Source organism: Nerophis ophidion, linkage group LG20, assembly GCF_033978795.1.
Source record: "Nerophis ophidion isolate RoL-2023_Sa linkage group LG20, RoL_Noph_v1.0, whole genome shotgun sequence".
Classification (NCBI taxonomy): Eukaryota; Metazoa; Chordata; class Actinopteri; order Syngnathiformes; family Syngnathidae; genus Nerophis; species Nerophis ophidion.
The window spans coordinates 28,992,623-29,005,099 of record NC_084630.1 but is presented as its reverse complement, the minus strand read 5'-3'; the positions used below and the strand labels follow the sequence as shown (position 1 = coordinate 29,005,099).

The following is a 12,477-nucleotide window of genomic DNA, read 5'->3' as shown; positions in this document are numbered from 1 at the left end:
CTGTTCTTGATTGGCCTGCAAACTCACCTGACCTTAACCCCATAGAAAACCTATGGGGTATTGTGAAGCAGAAGATGCGAGATGCCAGACCCAACAATGCTGAAGAGCTGAAGGCCATTATTGAAGCAACCTGGGCTCTCATAACACCTGAGGAGTGCAACAGACTGGTGGACTCCATGCCACGCCGTATTGCTGCAGCAATTCAGACAAAAGGAGCTGCAACTAAGTATTGATTGCCGTACATGTTGAAACTCTCCATGTTCATACTTTTCAGTTGGCCCACATTTCTAAAAAATATTTTTTGGTACTAGTCGTAACTAATATTCAAATTTTCTGAGATACAGAATTTGGGATTTATAGTAATTGTCAGTACTAATCATCAAAATTTAAAGAAATACACATTTCAAATATGTTGTATGAGGGCAAAGGGAAGGAGGCAACACCAGGACTGAACTGCGGTTTTAGAAGGTTTATTAAAACCTTTGATGAATGTGTGGGGTGTGGATGCTACTACTGGAGAATGAATGCGGACGATGTGTGGAAATAACAATGTGGAATTTACCAGAGGGTGTTGGCTTTGCGTGTTGGATGTATCTTTCGTCAAATCCAAGGGGGAAGGCAAAGAGGCAGTCAACAGTGAGGCAAGCGGTCGGGGGCTGGAGGGAGGCTACGATGTCCGGTTCCAAGCAATGGTCCAGGATCGGGGAGGGCAAGCAAAGATCCAGGAGGAGGTCGTGAGGCAGGATACGATCACAGAAAAACATCAAGGGAGATTGGCTACGTTCTGGCGAAGGTCTCTTGGCTTCACTGGTCTTTTATGTCACTCCCTCTCGTCAAGTCCAGGTGTTTTGATTTCTGATTGTGTGCAGGCTCGTTTCTGCGTGGGCGTGCTGCGCTCAGCATAAGTGGGGACGTGTCTGAGCACGCTGTCAACGGAGGAACGCTTTGGCGCGCTGTCAGAGGAGGCGTCCGCAGATCCAGCCGCAGACGAAACGCGGGTTCGACTCCGCGCCGTGACAATATATATCACTATGTGTGTAATGAATTAATATAATATGTAAGTTTCACATTCTGAATATAAATACTGAAATAAATCAACTTTTTCATGCTATCCTAATAATATGAACAGCACCTGTATGCTACTGCCGTAGATATTAAAATGGAACATTTCATCGTTGGCCGTTGGTGGTAACTTATAAAAACTGAGAAGGGCTGAACAACACGAGGAAGCGACGCATACCTTTGGAGTTGGCAGAGTTGTTTTGAAACGACATCGAGGAAGAATATTTCATGGGATTTAGCGATTAAGAGTGACAGATTGTTTGGTAAATGTATAGCATGTTCTATATGTTATAGTTATTTGAATGACTCTTACCATAATATGTTACGTTAACATACCAGGCATCTTCTCAGTTGGTTATTTATGCCTCATATAACTTACACTTATTCAGCCTGTTGTTCACTAGTCTTTATTTATTTTAAATTGCCTTTCAAATGTCTTTTCTTGGTGTTGGATTTTATCAAATAAATTTCCCCCAAAAATGCGACATATACTCCAGTGCGACGTATATATGTTTTTTTCCTTCTTTATTGTGCATTTTCAGCCGATGCGACGTATACTCCGGTGCAATTTATAATCCAAAAAATACGGTACAACAAATTAAATTTAAAACATACTTCTGACATTGTTTTTAATCAAAAACTGAGGACAAACCTTTAACCGTGATCAACAAAACAACTCGTATGCACACATATCTATCCTGTAGATTAGGATTTCTTAACGTATCTAGGAGTGCCTCCACCTCTGTTTATCAGCTGTGAATCGGTTTGGGCCCTGGCGATACTCCATTGTAATACACTTTTCCACCACTTGTTGCAGTAATGAAAATGTCAAACAAACAGAAGAAGTCTGGCGTCAAAGTCATAGAGAAGGTTCTCGAACGCAAAAATCATGACTCAAATGGTGAAACTGCATCATTTGTCATTTAAAAACATTTGACAGTTTATTTAAGATACATATATATACATATATATATTATTGATTATTTATTATTAATTTACTTAGAATGTATTCATACATGCTTTTATAATTTAACGTAAATATATTGTCACTCTCGGGACGCATGGTCATTCTCCCAAGATGCAGACGGAAACTCCGGAGGCAAGGTGCAGGTAAAGAAATGTTTTATTCCTCGTAAATCATTCAAAAATACAAAAAGACAGAAAAGTGTGCTATGGCAAAGTTTAGCACATGAACAAGAATCAAAGATCGTAGAAACACTTAAGGCAACGTGTTGCATTATTAAAAACAAGAAAGCCTGCCTGTGTGTGGCGACAACAGGAATAAGTAGGTCTCTGATTAGTGCCCGGCAGCAGGTGAATGTGCCAAACACTAATCAGAGGCAGGTAAAACCAATCTGCTCCAATGGCAACCAAAACAAAAATTCAGGGACTGAGGGAGTCCATGCAACAGATCATGACATGTATTTTTTCCACAGTTTTCATGAGTCTATTTATTCGTATTTATTTTTGTTCTCAGCCTGCCCTAAGCCTTAATGATAATCTTTGTGATTAACACGTTGTGAACGGCTTCCAGCCGCCATCGTGCGGGTTGCATGGACCATTGATGAAAGACATCGCGTAGCAGGTTTGACTCTCGTCTATTCTTTCAATAAACCAGTATGTGTCCTAGTCGGTTGCGCCGATTTCCAGCGCTTCCTCCTCTGCTGCTCGACTCGGCTGGCCTTTCGGTCGCCGGTGAGTCCGTCTTCCTCGGAGGCTGATCGTTCGTCTCGGCTTGCTCGTCTCGTTCGTCTGGTGGTTCTCCTACTTCTTCTGCCCCGATTGATCCTCCTTCTCCTCTTTTATTCAGCAGGAGGAGATGCACAGATTGAGAGCAGGTGTGTGAATTACGCACCTGGTTCTGATCGCTGCATGGCACTTCAGGCGTGCCCCGCCTCTCCGTTCCGTTACATACTCCGCCTCCTGGCCGCCATCTTGGGTAGGACCACGATTTGTCCTATCCCGCTGTCGGCCCGTCGGCTCTGCCTCTCCACACACGTGCTTTCGAAATATTTTACCATTTACTATTAAACTGTTAATAGGTTAGATATATTTTTTAATACAAAAAAGTAGGGTTATTATTTCAGTGTTATTATTTGAGTTGGCCAAAGGCCGCCTCTGTAGTGGAAAAATTGGGGCCGAGGTCAAAAAGATTAAGTACTCCTGCTATACACAATCGCGATCAAAAGTTTACATACACTTGTAAGGAACATAATTTCCTGGCTGTCTTGAGTTTCCAATAATTTCTACAAATCTTATTTTTTTGTGATAGAGGGATTGGAGCACATACTTGTTGGTCACAAAAAACATTCATGAAGTTTGGTTCTTTTATCAATTTATTATGGTTCTACTGAAATCTACTGACATTACATGGACAAAGATAAGACCTTCTGGAGCAAGGTTCTGTGGTCAGATGGAACAAAAACTGAGCTGTTTGACCACAATACTCCGCAATATGTTTGGAGGAAAAAAGGTGAGGCCTTTAATCCCAGAACCACCATGCCTACCGTCAAGCATGGTGGTGGTAGTATTATGCTCTTGGCCTGTTTTGCTGCCAATGGAACTGGTGCTTTAAATGGGACCATGAAAAAGGAGGTTTACCTCTAAATGCTTCAGGACAACCTAAAATCATCAGCCCGGAGGTTGGGTTTTTGGCAAAGTTGGGTGTTCCTACAGGATAATGACCCCAAACACATGTCAAAAGTGGTAAATAAATGGCTAAATCAGGCTAGAATGAAGGTTTTAGAATGACCTTCGCAAAGTCCTGACTTAAACGTGTGGACAATGTTGAAGAAACAAGTCCATGTCAAAAAACCAACAAATTTAGAAGAAAAAAGTAGAGTCAACCAGTGATAACATCATAGTTTTAAGAGAAAGATTGCCGTTAGAAAGTTCAGAACAGACGAATCCAGTCATGAGGTGGAATAAAAAATACTAAAATAAAATTCTCCAGGAAAAGGTATGTTACTTTATGGTCATAGCCCTGTTTTTAATTTTAATTGCACTTTACCTCTTTGTAGAAAGATGGCAGCAGCAAAAACTTGCAAGCTCTCATGACATGTATATGCAGTTTATTGTTTGGTAAGAATAATGATGTCATAGACATTACATTAGAAAGTCATTGTGCGTAATAAATGGTTGTGCAAACTTTATAAATGCACAATGCTAACAAACAGGCAAGGGTCATCTTACCCAGTGTCTCTTAACCATAGGGCCCCCCAATAGGGGGGCCCTATGGTTAAATTACCTGTTTCTCAGCTGTGGTCCGTATGTATTAGTATTAGTTGTAATACACTTTTCTGCCACTTGTGGCAGTAATGACAATATCAAACAAATAGAAGAAGTCTGGAGCTAAAGTCATAGAGAAGTTTCTTAAGCGCAAAAATTATGACCGCAAAGTGGTGAAGCTGTATGTTCGAATGTACGCACATTGACAGTTTATCTCAGAAACATATATATTGTTGTCAGTGATGGGAAATAAGAAGCTACATGTAGCTAAGCTATGTGGCTTAACTACATTTTCCAGTAGCTTGACAGTAGTTTAGCGACTTTTTATAACAAGTAGCAATTCCTGTAGCTTAGCTACTTTTAGACCCATGTAGTAAGGTAGCTTACATCAAAGCTACAAGCTACAAGGAGTGAAAATGGACAGCGAATCCAGGCCCCCAAAAAAAAATGGAGAAAACACAAATACTTCGATAAATGAGACCATCCATACATACGGAAAAAAATCTATGATGATAGGTTGGTGTTCGTATGATGAGTCGCGATTGGCTAAGGTTAGGGCGAAATATTAAAGACTGGCCAATCAGAGGCAAGATAAGGTGGGTCATCGAAAATCGTTAGCAAAAGCCACTCATGTCACATGACAACGAGGGAGTCGGAGACAGAGGGACGCTTCAAGCCGACAATCTTTTCAACAATTCTCTCACGCAGATTAGATTTTTCCTTCAGTAATGAAAATGATGTGCAGGAAACCCACATTAATACGTGTACTTGGGCATATTTAGACAAATGTATGCGTTTTGAGAAAACAAAGCCCAAAACCTTAGTTTTTAGTTGTTTACTCTGTAAACCAAAATCATAGCTGCTCTCTGTATCCAAGACGTCCAACACACATTTAGGATCACACATTATCTGTTAAGTAATCTATTTATTCATATCTGCACCTTATTGCTTGTTTATCCTGCACTACTGGCAATGCAACAAAATTGCATTCTTACCTGTACTGTAGAGTTCAAATTTGAATGACAATAAAAAGGAAGTCTAAGTCTCAGGTGAGTTGAGTTCATGAAAAGTTGTATAAACATAACCATTACCAAGTCAATGTTTTTTTTGTCAAGATATAGATATATGTTTTTTTTTTTTATTGTAGATAGAGAAAATGAATACCATAATAGGGGTAGGCCAAAGAAAACACAAACTGAATAAATACATAGAGAGGGTTTTGGAGACCCCGGCTGAATGACAGATAGTTAGTAGTAATGGACCCTTATTTGTACACTGTCAGTTACAGTAACATTAATGTTATACATTTAGGCCCATAGACATAAATCCGTTAAATATAGCTTTGATGTAGCAAGCAGTGTTCTCCTGTAGCTTAGCTACATTTAATTGAGAGTAACTTGTCGCTGAGCTTACTACATTTTCCATGTAGCTTGCCCATCACTGATTATTATTATTTAGTATTAATTTAGTTAGAAATGGTTCTATCACTGTGTAATTGTATGTACATTTATTTTCAAATTGTTTTTATGAGTCCATTCTTTTGCAGTATATTGTATTGGTATTATTTGTGTAATCAGTCTGACCTAAGCCTAAGGTTTATGTGTTGATTATATATTAATCTTTGTGATAAACACATGGTTTCAGATCGTTTGACAAGGTTTGTCCTGAATAACTGTAAGTAGGTTAGATATAATTACTGAATGAGATTGAAAACAAGAGTAAGATTAGTCATTCGGTGTTAATGTTCTAGAGGGCCCCAGGCCCCATTTTTAGTCATTTGACAAGGTTTAGTCTAAAAAAAGGAAGGAGGTGTCATGTCTGGGATCATGTTTTGTAAGTTACGTCCTGTTTGGTTTTTGGACTCTTCTTAGTTCCTGCTTTTTCACTTCCTTTTCTTGTTTCCATGTTTACCCATTAGTTTCACCTGTCATGTCACGCACCTGATTTGTTTTGGCTCACGCTCGTGTTCAATCACCACAGTATTATTTAAGCCACAGTTGCCAAGAAGTCAGCCTGGCGACATCACCCTCTACTCACCCTTTTTCTATGCCGATGATCATACTTGCCAACATTGGGAGGGGGCGTGGCAAAGAGGTGAGGAATATATTTACAGCTAGATTCACCAAGTCAAGTATTTCATATATATATATATATATATATATAAATTATAAATGGGTTGTACTTGTATAGTGCTTTTCTACCTTCAAGGTACTCAAAGCGCTTTGACACTACTTCCACATTTACCCATTCACACACACATTCACACACTGATGAAGGGAGCTGCCATGCAAGGCGCTAACCAGCAACCCATCAGAAGCGAGGGTGAAGTGTCTTGCTCAAGACACAACGGACGTGACGAGGTTGGTACGGGGTGGGAATTGAACCAGTGACCCCTGGGTTGCGCACGGCTACTCTCCCATATATATATATGTATATATATATATATATATATATATATATATAAGAAATACTTGACTTTCAGTGAATTCTAGCTACATTAAACATGTTTCAATAAGAAACATATGTTTAATGTACTCTAAGATTTTTTTGTTAATATATATATATATATATATATATATATATATATATATATCAATAAAATAAATACTTGAATTTCAGTGTTCATTTATTTACACATTTACACACACATAACACTCATGAACTCATTGTTGAGTTAAGGGTTGAATTTTCTATCCTTGTTTTTCTAACCATATGCATGTACAGTAGATGGCAGAATTGTCTTGTTTAAGAGTGTCACAACATTGCTGTTTACGGCAGACAAACTGCTTTACGGTAGACAAAAACGGACTGCTGTTGTTATGTGTTGTTACCGCGCTGGGAGGAGGTTAATGGAACTGCCTAACAATAAACCCATATAAGAAACCAAGAACTCGCCCTCGATCATTCTACAGTTATAACGTCATTGGGCAGACATGGGAAAGCGGACGTGAAAACAGGCTGTCGACACGTCACTCAGGTCCGCATGAATTTCGGGAGGTTTTCAGGAGAAAATTAGTTCCGGGAGGTTTTCGGGAGAGGCGCTGAATTTTGGGAGTTGCCTGGAAAATCCGGTGGGGTTGGCAAGTATGCCGATGATCCAAGCCCATATCTCGTTCAAAGTAAGTTTTTTTGTTAATCATGCCATAGTGCCAGTTTTTTTTGTTTCCATCGTCAAGTTTTATACCTCCTCTGTGAGCGCTTTTTGTTTGTTCCTTTCTTTGAATAAAATTAAAATGTTATTACCTTCACATCATGTCCGGTCCAATCGCTTTGCACCACGAGAAAACAAACCGCACACAAGTCCACGTCATGACAGTAGGTTAGATATAATTACTGAATAAGATTGAAATCAAGAGTAGTTCGGTGTTAATGTTCAAGAGGGCCCCAGGCCCCACTTTAGTTATTTGACAAGGTTTATTCTGGTAAACTGTAAGTAGGCTAGATATAATTACTGAATAAGATTGTAATCAAGAGTATGATTACTAATTCGGTGTTAATATTCGAGAAGGCCCCGGGCCCCTCTTTAGTGGGAATGTTGGGCCCTGAGGTCAAAAAGGCGAAGATCCTCTGCTATACCCCACTTTCTAAAAGACAAACAGAGGGTAACTTCATCTCAGGTTCCTCAAATGTTTTTGATTAGAAAATGTGCTAAATCAGCTATTTTAATTTGAAAAAGGATTAGAAAAAATACATTTATAACACGTCACTGGCATGGAGGTGTATAAATAAGTTAAGATGTCTCTATGTTTCAAACCTCCAAGTGGCTGTTTTTGTGTCACCTGTTAAAAGTAAAAGTGTAAATCTCCATTCTTTAAAGACGGATGCAAAACAAAAACCTCAGTTTAAAACCAGGTCGTGGAAATCACGCGACACTTCCACATCCTCCATCTCATTTTGACCCTGAGAGCTTGTTTACGGCCCTGGAGTCGGTTATTTTGGTAGGGGCTTTAATATGGTTCGCCCGGCGCGATTGCATGCGCACAATCACGCCCCCACACGCGGCCGAATGATTGAGCTCTTTCTTTTGGACAAACCGCCGAATCAGCATAAGTATAACCATTGATTGGTGACTTAATTCCCAGTTCAAATTATCATCCTGGGTCCATACCCAAGGTTGACATGAGCCTTGAGGTTTGGCGCGACTAAATTATACTCTGCTTACTATGAGGCCGCCTCGCCCCTCTTTTTCTCTCTCTCACACACACACACACACACACACACACACACACACACACACACACACACACACTCTTGTATTTGTTACCTTCTTGAGACCTCCGAAAAATGCCTACCTCTTTAGGACCATTTGTTCTAGATATATAAAGATGTGTATTTACAACATTAATAATATATAAATATTATGCAAATATGAAAAAGGTAAGCTTTAAGTTAAAATATTATTTTTGAACTTTTTGTTTATAATTGCTTTTTAATCTTTATTATTTACTTCAAGTTATTACATTATGTCTCTGGAGACATATTTATTTTATTTTGTGTATTAATTTTGGCCAAAGGGGGCGCATTTCACTTTCTTCCACACATTTGTTATTACACATGTTGGCCAGAGGGGGAGCACTTTGAATTTTTGCACACACTTGTTATTTCATATGTTGACTAGTTTTAAAAACGGACACACAGTCAAAAATCCCTCTTTTTGGGAACCACCCTAATTTTGATAGATAGCACTACTAGGGGTGCGAATGAGATCTTTATTTTTTGTTTTTTGTAATGTGTTTAAGGCCGATGACAAACGAGTCACAAACCACAGATGGCCCCTGTGCTATACTTTAGACAACCCAGCTGTAGAAGCTAACTGTTAATGGCCACTGTAGTCTTAGTATTGTAGTGTATTTGTTCATCCTATGGTCACATATGGCATATGTGACACACACATATGCCTTTGCACCTGTCAATGTTTACTTTTGTATGCACAAGAAAACAACAAAAAATCCTGACTTTGGAGCAATGTTCACAGACTCTAGCATTTGGCTCTCTATTAGATGCAATGGTTTTCCGTATTGGGACCATGATTTCGGTCTTAACTTGTTCACCGTTCCTCATGTGGAAGGTAGTTTTCCTTGTTGATGTCTCAAAAATGGTAGGAATACAATAACACACACACACACACACACACACACACACACACACACACACACACACACACACACACACACACACAAACTTGTACGTTTGTAATTGTTAAATTAATGAGACCCTTGAAAAATGCCTACCTCTTTAGGACCACCCTTTTTAGATATATAAAGATTTGTATTTACAACAATAATAATATATACATACTATTCAAATATTAAAAAGGTAAGCTTTTAGTTAATTTTTTTGTTTTGATTTTTTTGTTTGTAATTGGTTTTTAATCTTCATTATTTACTTCAAGTTATTACATTATGTATCTTTATACATGTTTATTTTATTTTTCGTATTAATTTTGGCCAAAGGGGACGCATTTCAATTTCTTACCCACACTTGTTTACCAGAGGGGGAGCACTTTTAAAACCGACACACTGTCAAAAATCCCTCCGTTTTGGGACCACCGTAATTTTGATAGATTTCACCGCCAAGGGTACAAATGAGATCTCTAGTTTTTGTTTTTTGTAATGTGCTTAAGGCCGATGACAAACGAGTCACGGACCACAGATGGCCCCTGCCGTACTTTGGACAACCCAGCTGTAACCTCTAACTGTTAATGGCCACTATAGTCATAGTACCGTAGTGTATTTGTTCATCCTATGGTCACATATGGTATATGTGACACACACATATGCCTTTGCACATGTTAATGTTTACTTGGAATGGGTTTCCATGGCCGAGCAGCCAAACCTAAGCCATACACCACCAAGTCCAATGCAAAGCGTCGGATGCCGTGGTGTAAAGCACGTCGCCACTGGACTCTAGAGCAGTGGAGACGCGTTTTCTGGAGTTATGTATCATGCTTTTCTGTCTGGCAATCTGATGGATGAGTCTGGGTTTGGAGGTTGCCTGGACAACGGTACATTTTGGACTGCATTGTGCCGAGTGTGAAATTTGGTGGAGGAGGAATTATGGTGTTGAGTTGTTTTTCAGGGGTTGGGCTTGGCCCCTTAGTTCCAGTGAAAGGATCCTTTGAATGCTCTAGAATACCAAAATATTTTGGACAATTCCATGCTCCCAATCTTGTGACAACAGTTTGGAGCGGGCCCCTTCTTCTTCCCACATGACTGTGTACCAGTGCACATAGCAAGGTCCATAAAGACATGGATGACAGAGTCTGATGTGGATGAACTTGACTGGCCTGCACAGAGTCCTGACATGAACCCAATTGAACACCTTTGGAATTAATTAGAACAGCGACTGAGAGCCAGGGCTTCTCGTGTGTGACCTCACCAATGCCCTTTTGAAAGAATGGTGGAAAATCCCGATAAACACACTCCGCAACCTTGTGGACAGCCTTCCCAGAAGAGTCGAAGGTGTAATAGCTGCAAAAGGTGGGCCGACATAATATTGAACCCAATGGGTTAGGAACGGGGTGGCACTTTAAGTTCAAATGTGAGTCAAGGCAGGTGGCCAAATACTTTTGGCAATATAGTGTAACCTGTCAATGTTTACTTTCGTATGCAAATTAAATCAACATTGGTATTCTATTGGTATTTGTAATGCTCAATTTATAGTGTACATATGCTTATTGTCAATTCTGTATTACTATTTATTTCGCTAACTGCTTCTTTGCAATCACTTTTACCATCATATTTGCACATATCGTATGTGCTGATGTTGCACTATTGTTTTTGTTGTTGTTGTGTTTGCTGTTGTTCTTTTTATCTCTATGTCTAATCCCCCTCTTGTCCCCACAACTTCCCCCTCTGTCTTCCTTTTTTTCTCTTTCTATCCCCTCCTGCACCAAATGATAATATAAACACATTCAATAAAAGTCAAATACAAATTAAGGCAACAAGCGAAGTATCCTACACTTCTCTTTTGTAAAATAAATTTGAACAGCCGATATGAGCATCTGCATCAACTATATGATTTGCCTGAGAAGCTGGACAGGACCAAAAAAAAAAAAAAAATCCTGACTTTGGAGCAATGTTCACGAACTCTAGTATTTGGCTCTCTTATTGGGACCGTGATTTCGGTCCTAACTTGTTCACCGGTCCTCATATGGAAGGTACTGTCTTAAGTCCACAGTGTCGGTACCTCTACTGTTGGAAGTCCAGTTCTGCGGAGGAAGAAAAAAACGCCTCTACTTTGGGGTGCCTTAGTGCTATTTGACAAGGACAAATTCTTTTCGTCTCAGAAAACAAGCAAGTTTCTCACAAGGAAAACATAAGCAATGGTATTTCAATCCACGGCTCCATAAAGTTAGGACTGCAAAGACAGTTAGCAGAGTGGCGCAGCGGAAGCGTGCTGGGCCCATAACCCAGAGGTCGATAGATCGAAACTATCCTCTGCTAGCTTGTGTGTTTTATGTGAAAGATATCCGCTAGGTTCCACTTACACTCTTTGGTTTCACGACATGATAAGAAGACTTCCACGCTGAAGAAGAGTTGAACAAATTTCCGGTTGCCTTTTTTGAAAATGTCAATGTTAAGGATTTGCTTAAAATGAGCATAAACATGAGAATTGTAGACATAAATTACAAATCGACTGCACCCTGAGTGGTTAGACAGTGCTTCCCTGACCGGGAATCTAACCCGGGCCGCGGCGGTGAGAGCGCCGAATCCTAGCCACTAGACCACCAGGGAGGTGACAACCTACTGAGTCACATGTCTCCTGTCTGCTTTTTTGATGGATGCACCAAGCACCCATACCATGTCAGTTGTACAAAGTCTGAAATGTGGTTTGCAAAGGTCATTGGTTGAAGTCTTTGAGCGAGAACTTTTGTGTCTTAGGAAACTGCTGCAGGAATATGGACGTGGAAAAAGTATACAACTCTAACAAGAGCGAACAGACGTTATTTTCTCAGGTCCTCTATTGACTCCTTGGTGTAGTCCGCGTTGAGGGTGAGGTTGGAGTTTCCACACAATGTCACCAGACAGGCCGTTTCGCTCCTGTGAGTCGCTCCGTGCCGACCAGCGATACATGCTATCACTGTGGTGTGATCCGAATACAGGAAAAAATACAACTGGCCTGAGTGTCTAAGGTAGGGGCGCAGATCTTCAAACGACAGTGACAAAAACATACATGTCCACCTTT

The 12,477-nt window shown here is 40.0% G+C and overlaps 1 non-coding gene across 1 annotated transcript; it reads right to left on the bottom strand.

Annotated features, from left to right (window-relative positions):
* Nucleotides 1–11,954: 11,954 nt before the first annotated feature.
* trnae-cuc (transfer RNA glutamic acid (anticodon CUC)) lies at nucleotides 11,955–12,026 on the bottom strand. Its single transcript has one exon. It is a non-coding gene; the product is annotated as a tRNA-Glu (tRNA).
* Nucleotides 12,027–12,477: the final 451 nt, after the last annotated feature.